Raw genomic sequence first — 26,260 nt, 5'->3', positions numbered from 1 at the left:
TATTGTAAATAGCTGGGGTCCCAGCACTGAGCCTTGCGGTACCCCACTAGTCACTGCCTGTCATTGTGAAAAGGACCCGTTTACTCCTACTCTTTGCTTCCTGTTTGCCAGCCAGTTCTCTATCCACATCAATACTGAACCCCCAATGCCATGTGCTTTAAGTTTGTATACTAATCTCTTGTGTGGGACCTTGTCGAAAGCCTTCTGGAAGTCCAGATACACCACATCCACTGGTTCTCCCCTATCCACGCTACTAGTTACATCCTCGAAGAATTCTATAAGATTCGTCAGACATGATTTACCTTTTGTAAATCCATGCTGACTTTGTCCAATGATTTCACCACTTTCCAAATGTGCTGCTATCCCATCTTTAATAACTGACTCTAGCAGTTTCCCCACTACCGATGTTAGACCAACTGGTCTGTAATTCCCCGTTTTCTCTCTCCCTCCCTTCTTAAAAAGTGGGGTTACGTTTGCTACCCGCCAATCCTCAGGAACTACTCCAGAATCTAAAGAGTTTTGAAAGATTATTACTAATGCATCCACTATTTCTGGAGCTACTTCCTTAAGTACTCTGGGATGCAGCCTATCTGGCCCTGGGGATTTATCGGCCTTTAATCCATTCAATTTACCCAACACCACTTCCCGGCTAACCTGGATTTCACTCAATTCCTCCAACTCCTTTGACCCACGGTCCCCTGCTATTTCCGGCAGATTATTTATGTCTTCCTTAGTGAAGACGGAACCAAAGTAGCTATTCAATTGGTCCGCCATATCCTTGTTCCCCATGATCAACTCACCTGTTTCTGACTGCAAGGGACCTACATTTGTTTTAACTAATCTCTTTCTTTTCACATATCTATAAAAACTTTTGCAGTCAGTTTTTATGTTCCCTGCCAGTTTTCTTTCATAATCTATTTTTCCTTTCCTAATTAAGCCCTTTGTCCTCCTCTGCTGGTCGCTGAATTTCTCCCAGTATGCTGCTTTTTCTGGCTAATTTGTACGCATCATCCTTCGCTTTGATACTATCCCTGATTTCCCTTGTTATCCACGGATGCACTACCTTCCCTGATTTATTCTTTTGCCAAACTGGGATGAACAATTTTTGTAGTTCATCCATGCAGTCTTTAAATGTCTTCCATTGCATATCCACCGTCAACCCTTTTAGAATTAATTGCCAGTCAATCTTGGCCAATTCACGTCTCATACCCTCAAAGTTACCTTTCTTTAAGTTCAGAACCATTGTTTCTGACTTAACAATGTCACTCTCCATCCTAACGAAGAACTCAACCATATTATGGTCACTCTTGCCCAAGGGGGCACGTACAACAAGACTGCTAACTAACCCTTCCTCATTACTCAATACCCAGTCTAAAATAGCCTGCTCTCTCGTTGGTTCCTCTACATGTTGATTTAGATAACTATCCCGCATACATTCCAAGAAATCCTCTTCCTCAGCACCCCTGCCATTTTGATTCACCCAAACTATATGTAGATTGAAGTCACCCATTATAACGGTTTTGCCTTTGTCGCACGCATTTCTAATTTCCTGTTTGATACCATCTCCAACTTCACTACTACTGTTAGGTGGCCTGTACACAACACCCACCAGCGTTTTCTGCCCCTTAGTGTTTCGCAGCTCTACCCATACCGATTCCACATCCTCCAAACTAATGTCCTTCCTTTCCATTGCATTAATCTCCTCTCTAATCAGCAATGCTACCCCACCTCATTTTCCTTTCTCTCTATCCTTCCTGAATATTGAATATCCCTGGATGTTCAGCTCCCAGCCTTGGTCACCCTGGAGCCATGTCTCCGTGATCCCAACTATATCATAGTCATTAATAGCTATCTGCACATTCAACTCATCCACCTTATTACGAATGCTCCTTGCATTGAGACACAAAGCCTTCAGGCTTGTTTTTACAACACTCTTACCCCTTATACAATTATGTTGAAAAGTGGCCCTTTCTGATTTTAGTCCTGGTTTTGTCTGCCTGCCACTTTTACTTTTCACCTTGCTACCTATTGCTTCTACCCTCATTTTACACCCCTCTGTCTCTACGCTCACACATTTAAGAAACCCTTTCCCTTTAACTCCATCCTCCACTATCACATTCGACACCCCACCCCCCTTATTCAGTTTAAAACCACCCGTGTAGCAGTGGCAAACCTGCCTGCCAGAATGCTGGTCCCCCAACTGTTAAGATGCAATCCGTCCCTTTTGTACAGTTCCCCCTTACCCCAAAACAGATCCCAGTGATCTAAGAATCTAAATCCCTGCCCCGTGCACCAGTTCCTCAGCCACACGTTCAGGTCCCGTATCTCCCTGTTCCTGCTCTCGCCAGCACGAGGAACTGGAAGCAAACCGGAGATAACAACCCTGGAGGTCCTGCTTTTCAGCATTTTTCCGAGCTCTCTAAAGTCACGCTGCAGAATATTCATCCCCTTCTTTCCGACATCGTTTGTGCCGACATGCACTACCACTTCCGGATGTTCACCATCGCCCTTGAGGATTTTCTGCACTCTGTCCGTGACATCCTGGATCCTGGCACCAGGAAGGCAGCACACCATCCTCGCATCCCGTCTGTTGCCGCAGAAACCCCTGTCGGTACCTCTCACAATGGAGTCTCCCACTACAATGGCGTTGCCTGCCTTAGGCCTTTTTGGTTTAGGCTCAACAGCCCTATTCGCATCACAAGCCAGTCCGTCGCCCAGTGTAAACACCTCTTCTGTCCCGACAGCTTCTAAGTGGGTGAACCTGTTCACAAGAGGTACAACACCCTGGGACGTTGGCATTCCATGCTTCCCTCCCGTTCTCACTGTCTCCCACCTTCTCTCTTCCAGTACCTTAGGTGTAACAATCGTACTGTAGGACTTGTCGAGGAACGACTCCGTTTCTCGGACGAACCGGAGGTCATCCACTTGCTTCTCCAGTTCCCCAACACGGCCCTTCAGGAGCTCCACCTGGATGCACTTCTCGCATTTGTAGCAGCCAGAGGCACTAGCGGTGTCCTTGACCTCCCACATACTGCAAGCATCGCACTGAATCAGCTTGCCTGACATCTCCTTCTTTCGTCTCCGAAGACTCTTGAGCCAAAGACTCACACTTTTCTCACAGGGCACTTCACTCACTGCCGCTCGCAAAGAGCAGTCTTGCTTAAATTGACTGATAAATTGCCTGATTTACCAATTTACAAACCAAATTCCTCAGTTTTCAACTGTTTTCCCAGCACTGACTCACTTCTCTCCTCCCACTTGGGCTAGAGCCAATCAGTCGTATCTCTTGCTAAACTCCTGCTGCTGTTGCTCCCAAAACTACAGCAGTTCTGAGTCAAGTCTGCCTGTCCTTGGCACCTACTTTAACTGTTTTCACTTCTCTCCTCCCACTTGGGCTAGGGAGTGCAGCTTAGGTTTACACAAGGTTAATTCCCGGGATGGCGGGACTGTCATATGCTGAGAGAATGGAGCAGCTGGGCTTGTACACTCTGGAGTTTAGGAGGATGAGAGGGCATCTCATTGAAACATATAAGATTGTTAAGGGCTTGGACACGCTAGAGGCAGGAAACATGTTCCCGATGTTGGAGGAGTCCAGAACCAGGGGCCACAGTTTAAGAATAAGGAGTAAGCCATTTAGAACGGAGATGAGGAAACACTTTTTCTCATAGAGAGTGGTGAGTCTGTGGAATTCCCTGCCTCAAATGGCGGTGGAGGCAGGTTCAAGTTCAAGTTCAAGATCAAGTGAGTTTATTGTCATGTGTCCCTGTATGGACAATGAAACTCTTGCTGTGCTTCAGCACACAGAACATAGTAGGCATTTACTACAAAACAGATAAGTGTGTCCATATACCATGATATAAATATATACACACATGAATAAATAAACTGGTAAAGTGCAAATAACAGAAAATGGGTTATTAATAATCAGAGTTTTGTCCGAGCCAGGTTTAATAGCCTGATGGCTGTGGGGAAGTAGCTATTCCTGAACCTGGTTGTTGCAGTCTTCAGGCTCCTGTACCTTCTACCTGAAGGTAGCAGGGAGATGAGTGTGTGGCCAGGATGGTGTGGGTCTTTGATGATACTGCCAGCCTTTTTGAGGCAGCGACTGCGATAAATCCCCTTGATGGAAGGACGGTCAGAGCCGATGATGGACTGGGCAGTGTTTACTACTTTTTGTGGTCTTTTCCTCTCCAGGGCGCTCAAATTGCCGAACCAAGCCATGATGCAACCGGTCAGCATGCTCTCTACTGTGCACCTGTAGAAGTTAGAGAGAGTCTTCCTTGACAAACCGACTCTCCGTAATCTTCTCAGGAAGTAGAGGCGCTGATGAGCTTTCTTGATAATTGCATTCGTGTTCTCGGACCAGGAAAGATCTTCAGAGATGTGCACACCCAGGAATTTGAAGCTCTTGACCCTTTCAACCATCGACCCGTTGATATACAGTAAATGGGGATGTGGGTCACCCTCCTGCTCCTTCCAAAATCCACAATCAGTTCCTTGGTTTGCTGGTGTTGAGGGCCAGGTTATTGCGCTGGCACCATATGGACAGTTGCTCGATCTCTCTTCTATACTCTGACTCATCCCCATCAGTAATACGCCCCACAACAGTGGTGTCATCAGCGAACTTGATGATGGAGTTCGCACTGTGACTGGCTACGCAGTCATGAGTATAGAGTGAGTACAGCAGGGGGCTGAGCACGCAGCCTTGTGGTGCTCCGTGCTGATTGTTATCGAGGCTGACACATTTCCACCAATACAAACAGACTGTGGTTTGTGAATGAAGAAGTCGAGGATCCAGTTGCAGAGGGATGCGCAGAGACCCAGTTCTGCGAGTTTGGTAACCAGCTTGGAGGGGATGATTGTGTTAAATGCCGAGCTGTAATCGATGAATAACAGCCTGACATATGAGTTTTTGTTGTCCAAGTGGTCCAGAGCGGAGTGGAGGGCCAGCGAGATCGCATCCACCGTTGATCTGTTGTGGCGGTAAGTGAACTGCAGTGGGTCCAGGTTTTTGTCGAGGTAGGAGTTGATTTGCTCCACGATCAACCTCTCAAAGCACTTCATCACCACCGGCGTTAGTGCCACTGGTCGATGGTCATTGAGGCACGTCACCTTACTCTTCTTGGGCACTGGTATAATTGATGCCCTTTTAAAGCAGGTGGGGACCTCAGACCTCAGAAGTGAGAGGTTGAAAATGTCCGTAAAAACTCCAGCCAGTTGGTCCGCACAGGATTTTAGAATACGACCGGGTATGCCATCAGGTCCAGGTGCTTTTCGGGGGTTCACCCCTCTGAAGGATTTCCTGACGTCGGCCTCTGTGACTGGGACTGAAATGCCATCACAGCGAATGCGGGATCGGGAAAGCATCTCTGGATGCTTTCAAGAGAAAGCTAGATAGGGCTCTTAAAAATAGCGGAGTCAGGGGATATGGGGAGAAGGCATGAATGGGGTACTGATTGGGGATGATCAGTCATGATCACATTGAATGGCGGTGCTGGCTCGAAGGGCCAAATGGCCTACTCCTGCATCTATTGTCTATTGTCATACTTTGATACCCTACTATGGGTTACCTACAAGATAGACACAAAGTGCTGGATTAACTCAGCAGCTCAGGCAGCATCTCTGCAGAAAAAGGTGATGTTTCGGGTTGAGTCCCTTCATCAGATGACCCGAATCATCACCTGTTCCTATTTCTGCCTGACCCGTTGCAGCAACTGGCACGGTGGCACAGCGGTAGATATGCCGCCTTACAACGTCAGAGACCCGGGTTTGATCCTGACTATGGGTGCTGTCTGTATGGAGTTTGTACATTCTTCCTGTGACCGCATGGGTTTTCTCCAGAGGCTCCGGTTTCCTCCCACACACCAAAGACCTACAGGTATGTAGGTTAATTGGCTTCTGTAAATCGTTAATTATCCTTAGTGAGTAGGATAATGCTAGTATACGAGGTGATCGCTGGTTGCTGCAGAGAGCACCCGTCATCAGGATCGAACCTAAGTCTCTAGCGCTGTGAAACAGCAGCTGTATCGCTGCACCACTGTGCCGCTCTTTTTATTTCACCAAAAATACAGCAGGACATAACATGACAGAACATAACAGGACAGCATGAATGTAACATAAAAAGCATGTGAAAATGCAAATTGTAAATAATTACAGGCATCTCAATAGTGTAATACTTTATACGTACAGTGACATTATTTATTTTACATTCACTCAGTCAAAATCCTACTTTACTTAGGCACAATCATACTTAAATTAAAGAGTATAATGCTCAATCAGATTTGTGAGACATGATCTCTCACGTACAAAACCATGCTGACTATCCCTAATCAGCACCAGATTCTGGGACAGTTTCTTCCCAGCTGTTGTCAGGCAACTGAACCACCCTACTGCAACCAGAGAGTAGTCCTGAACTAATATCTACCTCATCGGGGACCCTCGGACTATCTTTGATTGGACTTTACTGGATTTACCTTGCACACAAAACTATTCCATTATCATGTATCTGTACAATGTGAATGGCTCGATTGTAATCATGTATTGTCTTTCCGCTGACTAGTCAGCACGCGATAAAAGCTTTTCACAGTACCTCGGGACACGTGACAATAAATTAAACTGAACTAAACTAAATGCAGATCCCTCAGATAACTCTCCAGTGATTTGTCCACCACAGATGTTAGGCTCTTTGGTCTATAGTTCTGATGCTTTTCCTTGCAGCCCTTGCTAAGCTGAAGTAAAACATTTGCCACCCTCCAGTCTTCCGGCACCTCATCTATATTTAATGATGGTTTACGTATCTCAGCCCGGGCACCTGCAATTTCTTCTCTAGCTTCCCACAGTGTGGTTGGACATATTCGGTCAAGCCCAGGAGATTTGTCTATCTTCATATGCCTCACAACATTCAGCGTCTCTTTGACAGTAATACTGATTGTCCTCAAGAGATCTCCATCTCCTGCAACTCTCCACACAGAGTTGAACAAAAATACTGGAGTAACTCAGCGGGACAGGGTGAAGAAGTTTGAAGAGGGGTCTTGATCCGAAACATCACCCATTCCTTCTCTCCAGAGATGCTGCCTGTTCTGTTGAGTTACTCCAGCATTTTGTGTCGTTCATCAGTGTAAACCAGCATCTGCAGTTCCTTGCTCCACATAGAGATGACTGCTTTTGATTTATGAGGGATCCTTTTCTTTCTTAAGTTACTCTCTTATACTTATGCTAATGTCTATATAATTTCTTCAAATTTTCCTTAATATAATCTGCCAGAGCTATCTCTTGGTCTCGTAATGCCCTCCTGATGGTATCATTCCATTCTTAAATATGCTCCTCAGTTCCCTAACTCTTCTAAAGTTACATTTAATACCAGTTACCTATACCTGTCCCATGCCTCCTTTTTCCTTACCAGAGCCTCAATTTATCTTGTCATCAAAACCTCCGTCCGCCCACCTGCCTTGCCCTTCACTCTAACAGGAGCAAGCATGCCCTGAAATCTTGTCCTAACACATTGAAAGCTTTACACTTTTCAGAAATTCCTTTGCCTGTAAACATCCTACTCTAATCAGGTTTAGCAGGTTCCAATCTAATACCATCAAAGTTGGCCTCGCCCCAATTCTGAATTTTAACTGGTGTGCCTGCCCTGTCTTTATCCATAACTATTTTAAAGCTAATAGAACAGCATTCACTGGTCCCAAGAGGCTCATCCATGAATACCAGTAACTTGCCCTTCCCAATTTCCCAAGAGTAGATCAAGCTTTGCCCTCTCCCTTGTCGGGCCTCCACATATTGTCTTAGAAACTTTGTTAAACAAGCGTGATACATTCCACCTTGTCTGAAAGTGACTGCTGCAGCTGCTTTACATGTATCAACAACATTTCATTCAAAACATAATCGTGTTAATCCTCTGGACCTGCATACCGACTGAGGACTACATTTTGGTTGCATTTATGAAAAGCCTCGTTCTCTCTTCGCTTGCCGACACAAACAAAAATGAAATGCAGATTTCTCTGTCTCAAAATGTAGCTTCAGCGACTGAAAAATCCAAGAATTTTGAGTTTGAGTTTAGTTTATTGTCATGTGTACCGAGGTACAGTGAAATGCTTTTGTTGCGTGCTAACCAGTCAGCCGAAAGACAATACATGATTAAAATCGAGCCATCCAAAATGTACAATGACATGATATAGGGAATAACATGAATAATGTTTCGTGCAAGATAAAGCCAGTAAAGTCCGATCAAAGATAGTCTGAGGTTCTCCAATGAGTTAGATAGTAGTTCAGGACTGCTCTCCAGTTGTTGGTGGGTTGGTTCAGTTGCGTGATAACAGCTTGGAAGAAACTGTCCCTGAATCTTGATGTGTGCGTTTTCACACTTTTATACCTCTTGCCCGGTGGTAGAGGGGAGAAGAGGGAGTGGCCAGGGTGCAACATCCTTAATTACGCTAGTAGCTCTGCCGAGGCAGCGTGAGGTGTAAATGGAGTCAATGGAAGGGTTGGAGAGGAAACTAAATATCCTTCACACTCAAACCTGGCATGGACAATTCACGTAAGAGTTTTATAACTCAATTGCTTTGACTCGCTTGTGAAAGGGTTTATGACAGTCAGAGACATTTGAAAATTAATATAATGCAAATATTTTTTTTTTAACCATAGTTTTTTAAAATATATAAATGTATGTGCAGGTATGAGGACATTTTGAGTATACTGTAACAACAAGGATTGTTGGACTGTGTCAATTAGTTACTAATGGGTGTTGCAGACCAAGTGGCGATGGAAGCATCACTAAATGTTCTTCCCTACCCATCTGGCTGACTTGCTGAGTTACTCCAGCACTTTGTCCTTTTATATAAAACCTCCAGTTTTCACCCCCCCCCCATCCTCCCTCCCCCTACACTCAGTCTGAAGAAGGGCCTTGAATGGAAATGTCACATCCGTGTTCTCCAGAGATGCTGCCTGACCCAATGAGTTACACCAGCACTTTGTTTTCTTTGCTTAAGATTGCAACATCTGCAGTTCCTTGTGACTACTTCTGCATTTGCGCAGCAGACTTAAAATTGGTGGCAAAATGTAGCAAAGTCTGTTCGTAACAGAATCCACAGATAGAAACGTAACCTCATTACCAAGGGTTTTCAGAAAATATGTGATAGTAGCAGAATGAGGCCCTCAAGCCTACTCTGCCATTCAATCATGGTCGATCCATCTCTCCCTCCTAACCACATTCTCCTGCCTTCTCGCCATAACCCCAGACACCTGTACCGATCACAAATTAATCTATCTTTCTCTGCCTTAAAAATATCCATCGACTTGCCCTTCACAGCCTTCTGTGGCAATAAATTCCACAGATTCACCACCCTCTCACTAAAGAAATTCCTCCTCCTAGTGAAAGAAGAAACATCAGAATGGCAGAATATCTCAATGAAACCAAATGCTGTTCACAGTAGGATGAAGACCCAGAGAACTGTTGCTGGGGAAACATCTCCTTATCTGCCAATCTCTTCTCTCCTCCATCTCCAGCCTTTGTCACTTACTCCACCCACCTGTCAAACAAACCCCCTCACCTCTATCCACCTATCACTTGCCAGGCTTCATCCCACCCCTACCTCTCTTTTCCATCTTTCATCACCCTACTCCAGTCAGTCTGAGAAAGGTCCCAACCTGAATGTTGCCTGCCCATTCCATCCACAGATGCTGCCTGACCAGTGAAATGGATGTAGCAACAAAGTAAATAATTGCTTTAGGAAAGGACTGCTGATGCTGGTTTAAATCGAAGGTAGGCACAAAAAGCTGGAGTAACTCAGCGGGACAGGCAGCCTCTCTGGAGAGAAGGAATGAGTGACGTTTCGGGTTGAGTCTGAAGAAATGTCTCGACCCCAAACGTCACCCTTTTTTTCTCTCCAGAGATGCTGCATGCCCCACTGAGTTAATCCAGCATTTTGTGTCTACCAAATAATTGCTTTAATTTATCTTGGTTACATGAAGTGATATACTGGTAGACATAAAATGTGAAGGAAACACAATATTTAAGGTCACTAGTCTGTAAGTTCATAAGGTCATAACTAATAGGAGCAGAATTAGGCAATTCGGCCCATTAAGTCTACTCCACCATTCAATCATGGCTGATCTATCTCTCCCTCTTAACCCCATTCTTCTGCCTTATCCGCATAACCCCTGACACGTGTACTAATGAATAATCTATCTCTCTCTGCTTTAAAAATATCCATTAACTTGGCCTCCACAGCCTCTGTGGCAAATAATTCCGCAGATTCACCACCCTCTGACTAAACAAATTTGTTTTCATCTCCTTCCTAAAGGAACGTCCTTTAATTCTGAGGCTATGATCTCTAGTCCCAGACTCTCCCATCAGTGGAAACATCCTCTCCACATCCACTCTATCCAAGCCTTTCACTATTCTGTAAGTTTCAATGAGGTCCCTCTTCATTCATATAAACTCCAGTGAATACAGGCCCTGTGCCGTCAAACGTTCATCATAAGTTAACCCACTCATTCCTGGGATCATTCTTGTAAACCTCCTCTGTGCTGGCCCTGGATGTGGACCCTTTCAGGGGCCAGTACAGAGGAGCTGAAGGTACTAAACATTTCAAGGTAAACGGTTGTATTGGGAACAAAAGCATATTTGTAAATAGGGTTATTAATTACCAAATTAAAAACAAACATGCTGAACCTTGACAAATCACTGGTTAAACTTCAACTTCAGTCTAGTTCCAGTATCATTCATTTGCAAGTATGTCCACATCATGGAATGGGTACATGAAAGCTTTACCAGGATCTGCCCTTGTATTTTTTAACATTATGTTAATTTATTTTATTAGATTTGGCAACATGGGTCAGAGCAGCAATCATTGCCCATGAAATGAATAAGGAGGTCCATTCTGTAATGCTGTATTCCATCTGCCACTTCTTTGCCCACTCTTCCAACCCATCCAGGTCTTTCTGCAGCCTCCCTGCTGCCTCTACACTACCTGCCCCTCCAACCTATCTTCGTATCATCTGCAAACGTGGCCATAAAGCCATCAGTTCTATCATCTGGCATACTGGCATCAGGTTCCCGGCTGAGCAGTCTAGCAATGGAGAAGAAGTAGGTTCATGCCAGATTCCTGGCCCAATATATTTGAGTTAGTTTATTACAGGTCTGCCACTGTTTTTCCTACACCCTTAGTTCCAGAACCTTTCTGAATTACCTGTTTTGCTGGACCAGCAGAGGTCATGGTCTTAGGGGGGCTGAGACACTGGCCCCAAAGTCGGCCACCGAAGTCCGGTATGGGAGCGGATCCATGGGAATGGCTGTGGAGTTTCAAAAACTCAGCCGCAGGCGAAAAATCCGACCTGCTGATTGGCTGCGAAAGTTCAGATGTGGTCGAGATCGGCCACCTAGGTGCCACAATTTCAGAGTTATCTGGATTAAAGGTGACACACACAAACACACACACACACACACACACACACACACACACACACACACACACACACACACACACACACACACACACACACACACACACACACACACACACACACACACACACACACACACACACGTTGCCAGAAAATCGGTGGCAGAACTATATGGTGACGTGCAGGGAAGAACTTTGTGTTGCATGCCATCCAATCAATGAATTGACTATACATGATTACAATTAAGCCGTCCACAGTGTACAGATACAGGATAAAGGGTACAACATTTCGTGCAAGATAAAGTCCAGTAAAGTCCGATTAATTATAGGTTGAAGGTAGATGGAGGTAATGGGGCAGAAGGAAGATAAGGACTGCTCTCCAGTTGGTGAGAGGACAGTTCAGTTGCCTGATAACAGCTGGGAAGAAACTGTCCCCGAATCTGGAGGTGTGCGTTTTCAAACTTCTGTACCTCTTGCCCGATGGGAGAGGGGAGAAGATGGAGTGGCCGGAGTGAGACTCAAACTTGATTATGTTGCTGGCCTTGCCAAGGCAGCGTGATGTGCAGATGGAGTCAACAATGGAAGGGAGGTTGGATTGTCTGCAGTTCCTTGTAGTCTTGGATGGAGCGGTCCTCAATCCATGCTGTGATGCATCCCAATAAAATGCTTTCTATGGCGCCTTTGTAGAAGTTGGTGAGGGTTGTTGGGGATATGCCGAACTTCCTAAGCCATCTAGGGAAGTACAGGTGTTGATGTACTTTCTTGACCATTGATTTGATACGGCTGGTCCTGAGAAAATTGCTGGTGATATTTACTCCTAAGAACTCGAAGCTTTCAACCATCTATAACTCAGCGCCATTGAAATACTGTGTTCAATACCACGTCCATGTTATAACTATCTCTATGAGTGCTTGTTCCATAGGTGTTCTCGCTCCAGAATCTTGCAGGTCTTCATCTGAGGTACTGATGTACAAGTTCTGAAACCATTTAACTTGAACAAAGATAAGAATTAACTCAAATAGAAACCTTTGTGCCTGAACAATGATACACGTCTTGCAAACAATATTGCAGCATTGTAAAGGGCCTGTCCCACTTGGCGATTTTTTCGGCGACTGCCAGCATCATTGACCGACGTTTCAGGTCACCCAAAACTTTGCGGCGTGATGCGGCGGTGACGTGGCATGATGACATATGACTTGCGTTGTTTTTTCAAGTGTCGCAACATTTTTTTTGTCTCCGATAGATTTTGTAATGTTCAAAATCTTTTGGCGACACAGATATGACGCCAGCCGTCGGCGAAAAAACCGCCAAGTGGGACAGGCCATTAATTGCTGGAATAAAGAGAGGACCAAGGTCCATTGGACAGCTTCTGCAAGTGCTGAAATGATCCAGAGTTAATGACTCGGGCGTGGCGGCACGGTGGCACAGCGTTAAAGAGTTGCTGCCGTACAGTGCCAGAGATCTGGGTTCAATCCTGACTTTGGGTGCTGTCTTCATGGAGTTTGTACATTATCCCCGTGACCGTGTGGGTTTTCCCCAGGAGCACGGTTTCCTCCCACACTCCAAAGATGTGTGGGTTTAATTGGCTTTGGTAAAGATTGTAAATTGTCCCTGGTGTATAGGATAGTGTTAAGTGTATGGGGTGACCGCTGGTTGGCATGGACTCGATGGGCCGAAGGGCCTGTATCTCTAAATTAAATGGATGAGTGTGCTGACAAATCGTGCACTAAACTATTGACTCATCCGTCAAGTCGAATATAACCTAATGATCTTGAATATGTGCATCCAGGTACAGCTCCTGAAGGACCGTGTTGGGGAACTGGAGAAGCAAGTGGATGACCTCAGGTTCGTCCGATAAATGGAGTCGTTCCTCGACGTCCTACAGTAAGATTGTTACACCTAAGGTACTGGAAGAGAGGTGGGTGATGGTGAACAAGGGAGGGAAGCATGGAATGCAAACGTCCCCGGGTGTTGTACCTCTTGTGAACAGGTTCACCCACTTAGAAGCTGTCGGGTCAGAAGACGTTATTACACCGAGCGACGAACTGGCTTGCAAAGCAAAAAGGGCTGTTGAGCCAAAACCAAAGAGGCCAACGTCAGGCAACGCCATTGTAGTGGGAGACTCCATTGTGAGAGGTACGGACAGGGGTTTCTGCGGCAACAGACGGGATTCGAGGATGGTATGCTGCCTTCCTGGTGCCAGGATCCAGGATGTCACGGACAGAGTGCAGAAAATCCTCAAGGGCGAAGGTGAACAGCCGGAAGTGGTAGTGCATGTCGGCACAAATGATGTCGGAAAGAAGGGGCTGAATATTCTGCAGCGTGACTTCAGAGAGCTCGGAAAAATTCTGAAAAGCAGGACCTCCAGGGTTGTTATCTCCGGTTTGCTTCCAGTTCCTCATGCTGGCGAGAGCAGGAACAGGGAGATACGGGACCTGAATGTGTGGCTGAGGAATTGGTGCACGGGGCAGGGATTCTTAGATCACTGGGATCTGTTTTGGAGTAAGGGGAACTGTACAAAAGGGACGGATTGCATCTTAACAGGTGGGGGACCAGCATTCTGGCAGGCATGTTTGCCACTGCTACATGGGTGGTTTTGAACTGAATAAGGGGGGTGGGGTGTCAAATGGGATAGTCGAGGATGGAGTTAAAGGGAAAGGGTTTCTTAAATGTGTGAGCGTAGAGATAGAGGGGTGTAAAATGACGGTAGAAGCAATAGGTAGCAAGGTGAAAGTAAAAGTGGCAGGCGGACAAATCTAGGGAAAAAATCAAAAAGGGCCACTTTTCAACATAATTGTATAAGGGGTAAGAGTGTTGTAAAAACAAGCCTGAAGGCTTTGTGTCTCAATAAAAGGAGCATTCATAATAAGGCGGATGAGTTGAATGTGCAGATAGTTATTAATGACTATGATACAGTTGGGATCACGGAGACATGGCTCCAGGGTGACCAAGGCTGGGAGCTAAACATCCAGGGATATTCAATATTCAGGAGGGATAGACAGAAAGGAAAAGGATGTGTGGTAGTGTTGCTGGTTAGAGAGGAGATTAACGCAATAGAAAGGAAGGACATTAGCTTGGAGGATGTGGAATCGATATGGGTAGAGCTGCGAAACACTAAGGGGCAGAAAACGCTAGTGGGAGTTGTGTACAGGCCACCTAACAGTAGTAGTTGAGTTGGCGATGGCATCAAACAGGAAATTAGAAATGCGTGCAACAAAGGTAAAACAGTTATAATGGGTGACTTCAATCTACATATAGATTGGGTGAATCAAATTGGCAAGGGTGCTGAGGAAGAGGATTTCTTGGAATGTATGCGGGATAGTTTTCTAAACCAAAATGTAGAGGAACCAACGAGAGAGCAGGCTATTCTAGACTGGGTTTTGAGTAATGAGGAAGGGTTAGTTAGCAGTCTTGTTGTGCGTGGCCCCTTGGGCAAGAGTGACCATAATATGGTTGAGTTCTTCATTAGGATGGAGAGTGACATTGTTAATTCAGAAACAAGGGTCCTGAACTTAAACAAAGGTAACTTTGAGGGTATGAGACGTGAATTGGCTAAGATAGACTGGCAATTGCTTCTTAAAGGGTTGACGGTGGATATGCAATGGAAGGTATTTAAAGACTGCATGGATGAGCTACAATAATTGTTCATCCCAGTTTGGCAAAAGAATAAATCAGGGAAGGTAGTGCATCCATGGATAACAAGGGAAATCATGGATAGTATCAAAACAAAAGATGAAGCATATAAATTAGCCAGAAAAAGCAGCCCACCAGAGGACTGGGAGAAATTCAGAGTCCAGCAGAGGAGGACAAAGGGCTTAATTAGGAAAGGGAAAATAGATTATGAAAGAAAACTGGCAGGGAACATAAAAACTGACTGCAAAAGTTTTTATAGATATGTGAAGAGAAAAAGATTAGTTAAAACAAATGTAGGTCCCTTGCAGTCAGAAACAGGTGAATTGATCATGGGGAACAAGGACATGGCAGACCAATTGAATAATTACTTTGGTTCTGCCTTCACTAAGGAAGACATAAATAATCTGCCGGAAATAGCAGGGGACCGAGGGTCAAATGAGATGGAGGAACTGAGTGAAATCCAGGTTAGCCGGGAAGGTGTGTTAGGTAAATTGAATGGATTAAAGGCCGATAAATCCCCAGGGCCAGATAGGCTGCATCCCAGAGTACTTAAGGAAGTAGCCCCAGAAATAGTGGATGCATTAGTGATAATTTTTCAAAACTCTTTAGATTCTGGAATAGTTCCTGAGGATTGGAGGGTAGCTAATGTAACCCCACTTTTTAAAAAGGGAGGGAGAGAGAAAACAGGGAATTACAGACCATTTAGTCTAACATCGGTAGTGGGGAAACTGCTAGAATCAGTTATTAAAGATGGGATAGCAGCACATTTGGAAATTGGTGAAATCATTGGACAAAGTCAGCATGGATTTATGAAAGGTAAATCATGTCTGACGAATCTTATAGAATTTTTTGAGGATGTAACTTGTAGAGTGGATAAGGGAGAACCAGTGGATGTGTTATATCTGGACTTTCAGAAGGCTTTCGACAAGGTCCCACATAAGAGATTAGTATACAAACCTAAAGCACACGGTATTGGGGGTTCAGTATTGATGGGGATAGAGAACTGGCTGGCAGACAGGAAGCAAAGAGTAGTAGTAAACAGTGGCAGGCAGTTACTAGTGGGGTACCGCAAGGCTCAGTGCTGGGACCCTAGCTATTTACAATATATATTAATGATTTGGACGAGGGAATTGAATGCAACATCTCCAAGTTTGCATATGAAACGAAGCTGGGGGGCAGTGTTAGCTGTGAGGAGGATGCTAGGAGGCTGCAAGGTGACTTGGATAGGCTGGGTGAGTGGGCAAATGCATGGCAGATGCAATATAATGTGGATAAATGTGAGGTTATCCACTTTGGTGGCAAAAACAGGAAAGTAGACTATTATCTGAATGGTGACCGATTAGGAAAGGGAGAGATGCAACGAGACCTGGGTGTCATGGTACACCAGTCATTGAAAGTAGGCATGCAGGTGCAGCAGGCAGTGAAGTAAGCGAATGGTATGTTAGTATTAATAGCAAAAGGATTTGAGTATAGGAGCAGGGAGGTTGTACTGCAGTTGTACAGGGTCTTGGTGAGACCACACCTGGAGTATTGCGTACAGTTTTGGTCTCCTAATCTGAGGAAAGACATTCTTGCCATGGAGGGAGTACAGAGAAGGTTCACCAGACTGATTCCTGGGATGTCAGGACTTTCATATGAAGAGAGACTGGATAGACTCGGCTTGTACTCGCTAGAATTTAGAAGATTGAGGGGGGATCTTATAGAAACTTATAAAATTCTTAAGGGGTTGGACAGGCTAGATGCAGGAAGATTGTTCCCGATGTTGGGGAAGTCCAGAACAAGGGGTCACAGTTTAAGGATAAGGGGGAAATCTTTTAGAACCGAGATGAGGAAAACATTTTTCACACAGAGAGTGGTGAATCTCTGGAATTCTCTGCCAGAGAAGGTAGTTGAGGCCAGTTCATTGGCTATATTTAAGAGGGAGTTAGATGTGGCCCTTGTGGCTAAAGAGATCAGGGGGTATTGAGGGTATTGAGATCAAATAGTGTTATCTTTTTGGTTCCATTGAAGTTTGCCACAGAAAGAGTTTTGAAAGGCAGGTACAGGATACTGAGCTGGATGATCAGCCATGGTCATATTGAATGGCAGTGCAGGCTCGAAGGACCGAATGGCCTACTCCTGCACCTATTTTTCTATGTTTCTATATTGCGATTATGGAAGTGAATATTGGGACTGTTGCATCGGGGACAATGCCAGGGTCAGTAGTGACTACACTAACACTCGCAGTAGGGTGAACTCACATGATTTTATTTTTAGTTTAGTTTAGGGATACAGTGCGGAAACAGGCCATTTGTCCCATCAAGTCCACATCGACCAGCGATCCCCGCACACTAACACTATCCTATATTATACACGTTTGGGATAATTTAACATTTATACCAAACCAATGAGCCTACAAACCTGTACGTCTTTGGAGTGTGGGAGGAAACCGAAGATCCCGGCGGAAACCTACGCAGTCACGGGGAGAACGTACAAACTCAATAAAGGCAGCATCCGTAGCCGGGATCAAACCCGGGTCTCTTGTGCTGTGAGTGCTGTAGTGCAGCAGCTCTATATGCTGAGCCATCAAGCTGCTCATTTATTCCGTTTACAGTGGTATGAAAGTCCAGGGCCATATGGGGGCGCTGCCCCTCGACATGAGAGCGCATGTGCAATGCCTCCGGCAATTCCGAGCTTGTCCTGGTGGCTCAATCCTGGTTTTCGAAGGCGGAGTCATGACGATCTCTGGCTTTTTACTGCAGTTCACCCTTGCCCCAAGAGGTGGCGCTGATAGACAGGTTTCTTCCTGGCATTGGCTGACTAGGACTATGCACACACGGGTTTAATCTTGCGCTTAACCTTATTCATTTTATTCCTTCGATCATGTGCCTGTACACTGGGGATGACTCGATTCTGTACACTGGGGATGCCTGTACACTGGGGATGATCTCTGGAATTCTCTGCCACAGAAGGTAGTTGAGGCCAGTTCATTGGCTATATTTAAGAGGGAGTTAGATGTGGCCCTTGTGGCTAAAGGGATCAGGGGGTATGGAGAGAAGGCAGGTACAGGATACTGAGTTGGATGATCAGCCATGATCATATTGAATGGCGGTGCAGGCTCGAACTAACCCTTCCTCATTACTCAGAATGGCCTACTCCTGCACCTATTTTCTATGTTTCTATGATTGCAATCATGTATTGTCTTTTTGCAGACTGGTTAGCACGCAACAAAAGCTTTTCACTATACCTCGGCACACTTGACAATAAACTAAATTTAATTAAAATAAATAAAATTTAAATATAAATAAATAAATGAAACTTATATTGAAGTCAGCTGTATATTCTCTCAGTCCATTGCCTCAGATGTTGCCTGATCTACCGAGTTCTTCCAGCATTTTGTGCTTTTCCCTTTTCTCTGTACATTGTGTTGGTTTGCACATGGCAGAGAAATAGACAATAGACAATAGGTGAAGGAGTAGGCCATTCGGCCCTTCGAGCCATTCAATGTGATCATGGCTGATCAACCCCAATCTGTAGCCCATACTTGCCTTCTCCCCAAATCCCCTGGCTCTGCTATCATAAGAGCCCTATTTAGCTCTCTCTTGAAAGTATCCAGAGAACCGGCCTCCGCCACTCTCCGAGGCAGAGAATTCCACAGACTCACAGCTCTCTGTGTGAAAAAGTGTTTCCATATCTCCGTTCTAAATGATTTACACCTTATTCTTAAACTGTGGCCCCTGGTTCTAAACTCCCCCAACATCGGGAACATGTTTCCTGCCTCAAGCGTGACCAAACCCTTTAAAATCTTATATGTTTCATAGAAACATAGAAAATAGGTGCAGGAGTAGGCCATTCGGCCCTTCGAGCCTGCACCGCCATTCAATATGATCATGGCTGATCATCCAACTCAGTATCGTGTACCTGCCTTCTCTCCATACCCCCTGATCCCTTTAGCCACAAGGGCCACATCTAACTCCCTCTTAAATATAGCCAATGAACTGGCCTCAACGACCTTCTGTGGCAGAGAATTCCACAGATTCACCGCTCTGTGTGAAAAATGTTTTTCTCATCTCGGTCCTAAAAGACTTCCCCCTTATCCTTAAACTATGACCCCTTGTCTGGACTTCCCCAACATCGGGAACAGTCATCCTGCATCTAGCCTGTCCACCCCCTTAAGAATTTTGTAAGTTTCTATAAGATCCCCCCTCAATCTTCTAAATTCCAGCGAGTACAAGCCGAGTCTATCCAGCCTTTCTTCATATGAAAGTCCTGCCATCCCAGGAATCAGTCTGGTGAACCTTCTGTGTACTCCCTCCATGGCAAGAATGTCTTTCCTCAGATTAGGAGACCAAAACTGTACACAATACTCCAGGTGTGATCTCACCAAGGCCCTGTACCACTGCAACAGAACCTCCCTGCTCCTATACTCAAATCCTTTTGCTATGAATGCTAACATACCATTCGCTTTCTTCACTGCCTGCTGCACCAGCATGTCAAATCCTTTCCACCTATGTTCTAGACACCTCAAACACCCTCCGCCGCCTCCTATGATTCCACTCTCTAGGCCCTCACCCCCTCATCTTCACCATGGATGTCCACGATGGCCTCAAAGCCCTCCGGTTCTTCCTCGACCAGAGGAACAACCTATACCCAGCCATTGACACCCTCCTCCGCCTAGCGGAGTTGGTCCTCACCCTCAACAACTTTACGTTTGACTCCTCCCATTTCCTCCACACAAGGTGTAGCTATGGGCACAGGAATGGGCCCCAGCTACGCCTGCCTCTTTGTCGGGTACGTTGAACAATCCTTGTTCGAGACGTACCAGGGCCCCATCCCTGACCTCTACCTCCGTTACATTGACGACTGCTTTGGGGCCACCTCCTGCACCCACACACAACCGACTGACTTCATCCACTTCACCACCAACTTCCATCCGGCACTCCAATACACCTGGACCATTTCCGACACTTTCCTACCATTCCTTGACCTCACCATCTCCATCGCAGGGGACAGACTTCTGACCGACATACACTACAAACCAACTGACTCACATGGCTATCTGGACTACACGTCTTCCCACCCTGCCCCCTGTAAAGACTCCATCCCCTACTCCCAATTCCTCCGCGTACGCCGAATCTGCTCCCAGGATGAGACGTTCCACACCAGGGCATCGGAAATGTCCATGTTCTTCAGGGAACGGGGATTCCCTTCCGCCACCATAGATGAGGCTCGCACCAGGGTCTCATCCATACCCCGCAACACTGCTCTCTCTCCCCATCCCCGCACTCGCAACAAGGGCAGAGTCCCCCTAGTCCTCACCTTTCACCCCACCAGCCGGCAAATACAACACATAATCCTCCGCCATTTCCGCCACCTCCAACGTGACCCCACCACTCGCCACATCTTCCCATCTCCCCCCATGTCTGCCTTCCGCAAAGACCGCTCCCTCCGCAACTCCCTTGTCAATTCTGCCCTTCCCTCCCGTACCACCCCCTCCCCGGGCACTTTCCGTTGCAACCGCAAGAAATGCAACACCTGTCCCTTCACCTCCCCCCTCGACTCCATTCAAGGACCCGAGCAATCGTTCCAGGTGCGACAAAGGTTCACCTGCATCTCCTCCAACCTCATCTACTGCATCCGCTGCTCTAGATGTCAGCTGATTTACATCGGGGAGACTAAGCGGAGGTTGGGCGATCGTTTCGATACCTGAACTCCCGGTGGCTCAGCACTTCAACTCCCCCTCCCATTCCCAATCCGACCTCTCTGTCCTGGGTCTCCTCCATTGCCAGAGTGAGCAACACCAGAAATTGGAGGAACAGCACCTCATATTCCGCCTGGGTTGCTTGCGTCCCGATGGCATGAACGTTGAATTCTCCCAGTTTTGCTAGCCCTTGCTGTCTCCTCCCCTTCCTTAACCCTCGAGCTGTCTCCTCCCATCCCCCCGCCCTCGGGCTCCTCCTCCTCCCTTTTTCCTTCCTTCTTCCCCCCCGCCCCCCACCTCCTATCAGTCTGAAGAAGGGTTTCGGCCCGAAACGTCGCCCATTTCCTTCGCTCCATAGATGCTGCTGCACCCGCTGAGTTTCTCCAGCATATTTGTGTGCCTACATTCAATGACTGGTGTACCATAACACCCAGGTCTCATTGCATCTCCCCTTTTCCTAATCGGCCACCATTCAGATAAGTCTACTTTCCTGTTCTTGGCACCAAAGTGGATAACCTCACATTTACCCACATTATACTGCATCTGCCATGCATTTGCCTATTCACCCAACCTATCCAAGTCACCTTGCAGCCTCCTAGCATCCTCCTCACAGCTAACACTGCCCCCCAGCTTCATGTCATCCGCAAACTTGGAGATGTTGCATTCAATTCCTTCGTCCAAATTATTAATATATATTGTAAATAGCTAGGGTCCCAGCACTGAGTCTTGCGGTACCCCACTAGTCACTGCCTGCCATTCTGAAAAGGACCCGTTTATTCCTACTCTTTGCTTCCTGTCTGCCAGCCAGTTCTCTATCCACATCAATACTGAACCCCCAATACCGTGTGCTTTAAGTTTGCATACTGATCTCTTATGTGGGACCTTGTTGAAAGCTTTCTGAAAGTCCAAATATAACACATCCACTGGTTCTCCCTTATCCACTCTACTAGTTACATCCTCAAAAATTCTATAAGATTCGTCAGACATGATTTACCTTTCATAAATCCATGCTGACTTTGTCCAATGATTTCTCCACTTTCCAAATGTGCTGCTATCCCATCTTTAATAACTGACTCTAGCATTTCCCCCACTACCGATGTTAGACTAACTGGTCTGTAATTCCCCGTTTTCTCTCTCCCTCCCTTTTTAAAAAGCGAGGTTACATTAGCTACCCTCCAATCCTCAGGAACTACTCCAGAATCTAAAGAGTTTTGAAAAATTATCACTAATGCATCCACTATTTCTGGGGCTACTTCCTTAAGTACTCTGGGATGCAGCCTATCTGGCCCTGGGGATTTATTGGCCTTTAATCCATTCAATTTACCTAACACACCTTCCTGGCTAACCTGGATTTCACTCAGTTCCTCCATCTCATTTGACCCTCGGTCCCCTGCTATTTCCAGCAGATTATTTATGTCTTCCTTAGTGAAGACAGAACCAAAGTAGTTATTCAATTGGTCTGCCATGTTCTTGTTCCCCATGATCAATTCACCTGTTTCTGACTGCAAGGGACCTACATTTGTTTTAACTAATCTTTTTCTCTTCACATATCTATAAAACCTTTTGCAGTCAGTTTTTATGCTCCCTGCCAGTTTTCTTTCATAATCTATTTTCCCTTTCCTAATTAAGCCCTTTGTCCTCCTCTGCTGGACTCTGAATTTATCCCAGTCCTCTGGTAGGCTGCTTTTTCTGGCTAATTTGTATGCTTCATCTTTTGTTTTGATACTATCCCTGATTTCCCTTGTTATCCACGGATGCACTACCTTCCCTGATTTATTCTTTTGCCAAACTGGGATGAACAATTGTTGTAGTTCATCCATGCAGTCTTTAAATACCTTCCATTGCATATCCACCGTCAACCCTTCAAGAATCAATTGCCAGTCTATCTTGGCCAATTCATGTCTCATACCCTCAAAGTTACCTTTCTTTAAGTTCAGAACCCTTGTTTCTGAATTAACTATGTCACTCTCCATCCTAATGAAGAACTCAACCATATTATGGTCACTCTTGCCCAAGGGGCCACGCACAACAAGGCTGCTAACTAACCCTTCCTCATTACTCAATACCCAGTCTAGAATAGCTTGCTCTCTCGTTGGTTCCTGTACATGTTGGTTTAGAAAACTATCCCGCATACATTCTAAGAAATCCTCTTCCTCAGCATCCCTGCCAATTTGATTCACCCAATCTATATGTAGATTGAAGTCACCCATTATAACTGTTTTACCTTTGTTGCACGCATTTCTAATTTCCTGTTCGATGCCATCCCCAACTCCACTAGATGGAGAGGAGGGCAGTGGGGGAGGTGAGGAGGGATAGCGGGGGTTAGGGGGAGGTGAGGAGTGGGGGATAGAGGGATAGGAGAGGGGTAGGGAGGGAAGAGGAGTTATGGAGGGAGAGAGGGACTGAGGGTAGGGGAAAGGAGAGGGAGGGAGTAGTGAGGAAGGGATTGTGGAGGGGAGGAGGAGAGGGGAAAGAAGAGGGAGGATTAAGAGGAGGGGGAGGGAGTGCTGGGGATGGGGGGTGCATGCGCAGTTGAGGGCTATGGGCGAGTGGTGGAATATTATGTTGGGGGAACAGTTTGCGTTGGGTGAACGGGTGAGTGGTGGAATATTGCGTTAGGGAATGTGTTGGGTTGGGTGACTAGTGTGACAAGGATCCAACGGGTCCCACTTAGTCTAGTATAACTTTTAAATGTCTCTGTTTGATTATCACTCACTCCAGACAAACCTAACCTACCGGTTGAGTGAGTGGGCAGATGTGTGGCAGATGCAGTATAATATTGATAAATGTAAGGTTATCCACTTTGGCGGCAAAAACAAGGGGCAGATTATTATCTCAATGGGGTTAGGTTAGGTAAGGGGGAGGTGCAGCGAGACCTGGGCATCCTTGTACACCGGTCACTGAAAGTTGGCTTACAGGTACAGCAGGCAGTGAAGAAAGCTAATGGAATGTTGGCCTGCATAACGAGAGGATTTCAGTATAGGAGTAAAGAGGTTCTTCTGCAGTTGTATAGGGCTCTGGTGAGACCACATCTAGAGTATTGTGTACAGTTTTGGTCTCGTCATTTGAGGAAGGACATCCTTGTGATTGAGGCAGTACAGCGTAGGTTCACGAGATTGATCCCTGAGATGGCGGGACTGTCATATGAGGAATGATTGAAAAGACTAGGCTTGTATTCACTGGAGTTTTGAAGGATGAGGGGGGTCTTATAGAAACATATAAAATTATAAAAGAACTGGACAAGCTAGGTGCAGGAAAAATGTTCCCAATGTTGGGCGAGTCCAGAACCAGAGGCCACAGTCTTAGAATAAAAGGGAGGTCATTTAAGATTGAGGTGAGAAAAAACTTTTTCACCCAGAGAGTTGTGAATTTATGGAATTCCCTGCCACAGAGGGCAGTGGAGGCCAAGTCACTGGATGGATTTAAGAGAGAGTTAGATAGAGCTCTAGGGGCTAGTGGAGTCAAGGGATATGGGGAGAAGGCAGGCACGGGTTATTGATAGGGGACGATCAGCCATGATCACAATGAATGGCGGTGCTGGCTCGAAGGGCCGAATGGCCTCCTCCTGCACCTATTTTCTATGTTTCTACATAACCTGTCCTCATGGGTTTTTTCACTTAGTTCTGGGTATTATGAATCAGTGCTACAGTTATTCTGAACAGTACAGCAGAGAGCAGATGTTATTATTTTTACCTAATTGGTTCATTCTAGAATAACCTCTAAAATGGTCAAACAACCAATTCAGTTCAAAGGGGAAGTTGGGGTATTCAATAAGTACTAGTCTCACCACAGAGTGAATGTAAAAATAAAATAAATTAATAAAACTGTAAAAAGACAAATTTGAATGCATGTCATCTATATTACTAAAAGTCTGATCTTGACCACTTCCTGTTATTCTATATATTGATTTTAGAAAAAACGCTGCCACTTACGGCTGTGATTTTAGGCCACCTTACTCAGAGTCCCCCTCCGCTGCGCAGGACAAGAGGATTTTTCCCATCGATGAAAAATAAAGGAGTTATTAGTGTTTTAAAAATGTTGAGATTCTCTCTCCTGTCAATCATGCCATGAATGCCATGCCCCTTCTGGTGGGAGGGGGAAGGGACTATAAAACCCAGAAATGTGGGCGTGGCTCAGTCTCTGCAAGATGGAGGAGCCTTGCACCCTGCTTGAAATGGTATGAAATTGCACTTGAATTTGGTAACCTTGCACCCTGCTTGAAGTGGTAAAAAACTGCACTTGAATTTGTGGCCTTGCACCCTGCTTGAAATAGTCAACTGCCAGCCCACCAGCCGTGAGTGAGTGAGTGAGCTGCCAGCGCAACAGGCTTGAGTGACTGAGCCGCCAGCCCAAGAATCCATTCGGCCCACAATGTCCATACTAGCCCTCTGGAAACCAGTCCCTTCAGCCCACAACACCCATACTAGCACTCCAGAAAGCCCCCCCCCCCACTGGCCACCAATATTGGAATTGGTGGAGAGGTGGAATATTGCGTTGGGGGACCAGCCCTCCCGTGTGATGCTGGGACCCAACGGGTACCACTTAGTCCAGTTATTCAAATATAATTCGATAACATTATAATTTCTGAGCTGACAAATTCCACCATTGCTGCTACATTACTCACCCTCATTAGTCTCCAAGAGTATGTTTACTAATTATGCTGTCAATAAAAATAATAAAATGGAATTTATTTGCGTTGGTAAAATGTGCCATTTAACTGAACTGAACAAAATGAGTTCATTGCATTGATCACTTTCAAACAATGATTGCAACAAAAGCCACATCTTGTCCAAGAAGAGTTCAAATATTTCTTATAGCTGTATTAATTTCCACATTTGTCACCTTTATGAACTCTTACCATCAAAAGCTTTATACTTTAACATCTAATCACCAACTGATGTCATCCACCCATCACCATTTGACAGCCAAGACCCTCAATCACCTACCTGCCCAATTTTATACCCACCAAACCGTATGGCCACCACCCGTCCCAGAGTTTTCCTCTGGCTTCCCACACAACATATAGAACATTGTTGAGATATCTCTCTCTGACTGCCACTGCATTTCCCCATTATAAATACACAAAGCTTTGTAAGTCTAAAAGCCCCATATCCTGCAGACCATGCATACCCTGAGTTTAGGAAACTGATCTTGAGTATAGTTTCTGATCATTGAAAGGCATCTAAGTGCTAGTTTGCAATTTACTCCATGTGTAAAATATCTCAATGCTTCTTCATCACCAAATATTTCTAGTCATTATCTCCAAACACTATTTCAATCAGAAGGTAACCACAAAATACTGGATGTCAGGCGGCATCTCTGTGGAAAATAAATAGGTGATGTTTCAGGTTGGAAATCTGAAGAAGGGTTCCATCCCAAAACATCACCAATTCCTTTTCTCAAGAGATGCTGCCTGACCTGTTGAACTACTCCACAATTTTGTGTCTATCTTCTGAATAAACCAGCATCTGCAGTTCCTTCCCGCATACTAATTCAATCAGGATTCCATTACTCTTTACAAACCATTACTCTTATTTTTTGGTAT

The 26,260-nt window shown here is 45.5% G+C and overlaps 1 protein-coding gene across 1 annotated transcript in view; it reads right to left on the bottom strand.

Annotated features, from left to right (window-relative positions):
• Window positions 1-26,260, bottom strand: part of LOC116978253 (solute carrier family 22 member 4-like) — a 267,313-nt gene that overhangs the window by 41,451 nt on the left and 199,602 nt on the right. The window lies entirely within an intron of this gene.

This window comes from Amblyraja radiata, chromosome 11 (genome assembly GCF_010909765.2).
Source record: "Amblyraja radiata isolate CabotCenter1 chromosome 11, sAmbRad1.1.pri, whole genome shotgun sequence".
Lineage (NCBI taxonomy): Eukaryota > Metazoa > Chordata > Chondrichthyes > Rajiformes > Rajidae > Amblyraja > Amblyraja radiata.
The sequence above is the reverse complement of the archived record's forward strand: the minus strand, read 5'-3'. Positions and strand labels throughout refer to the sequence as shown.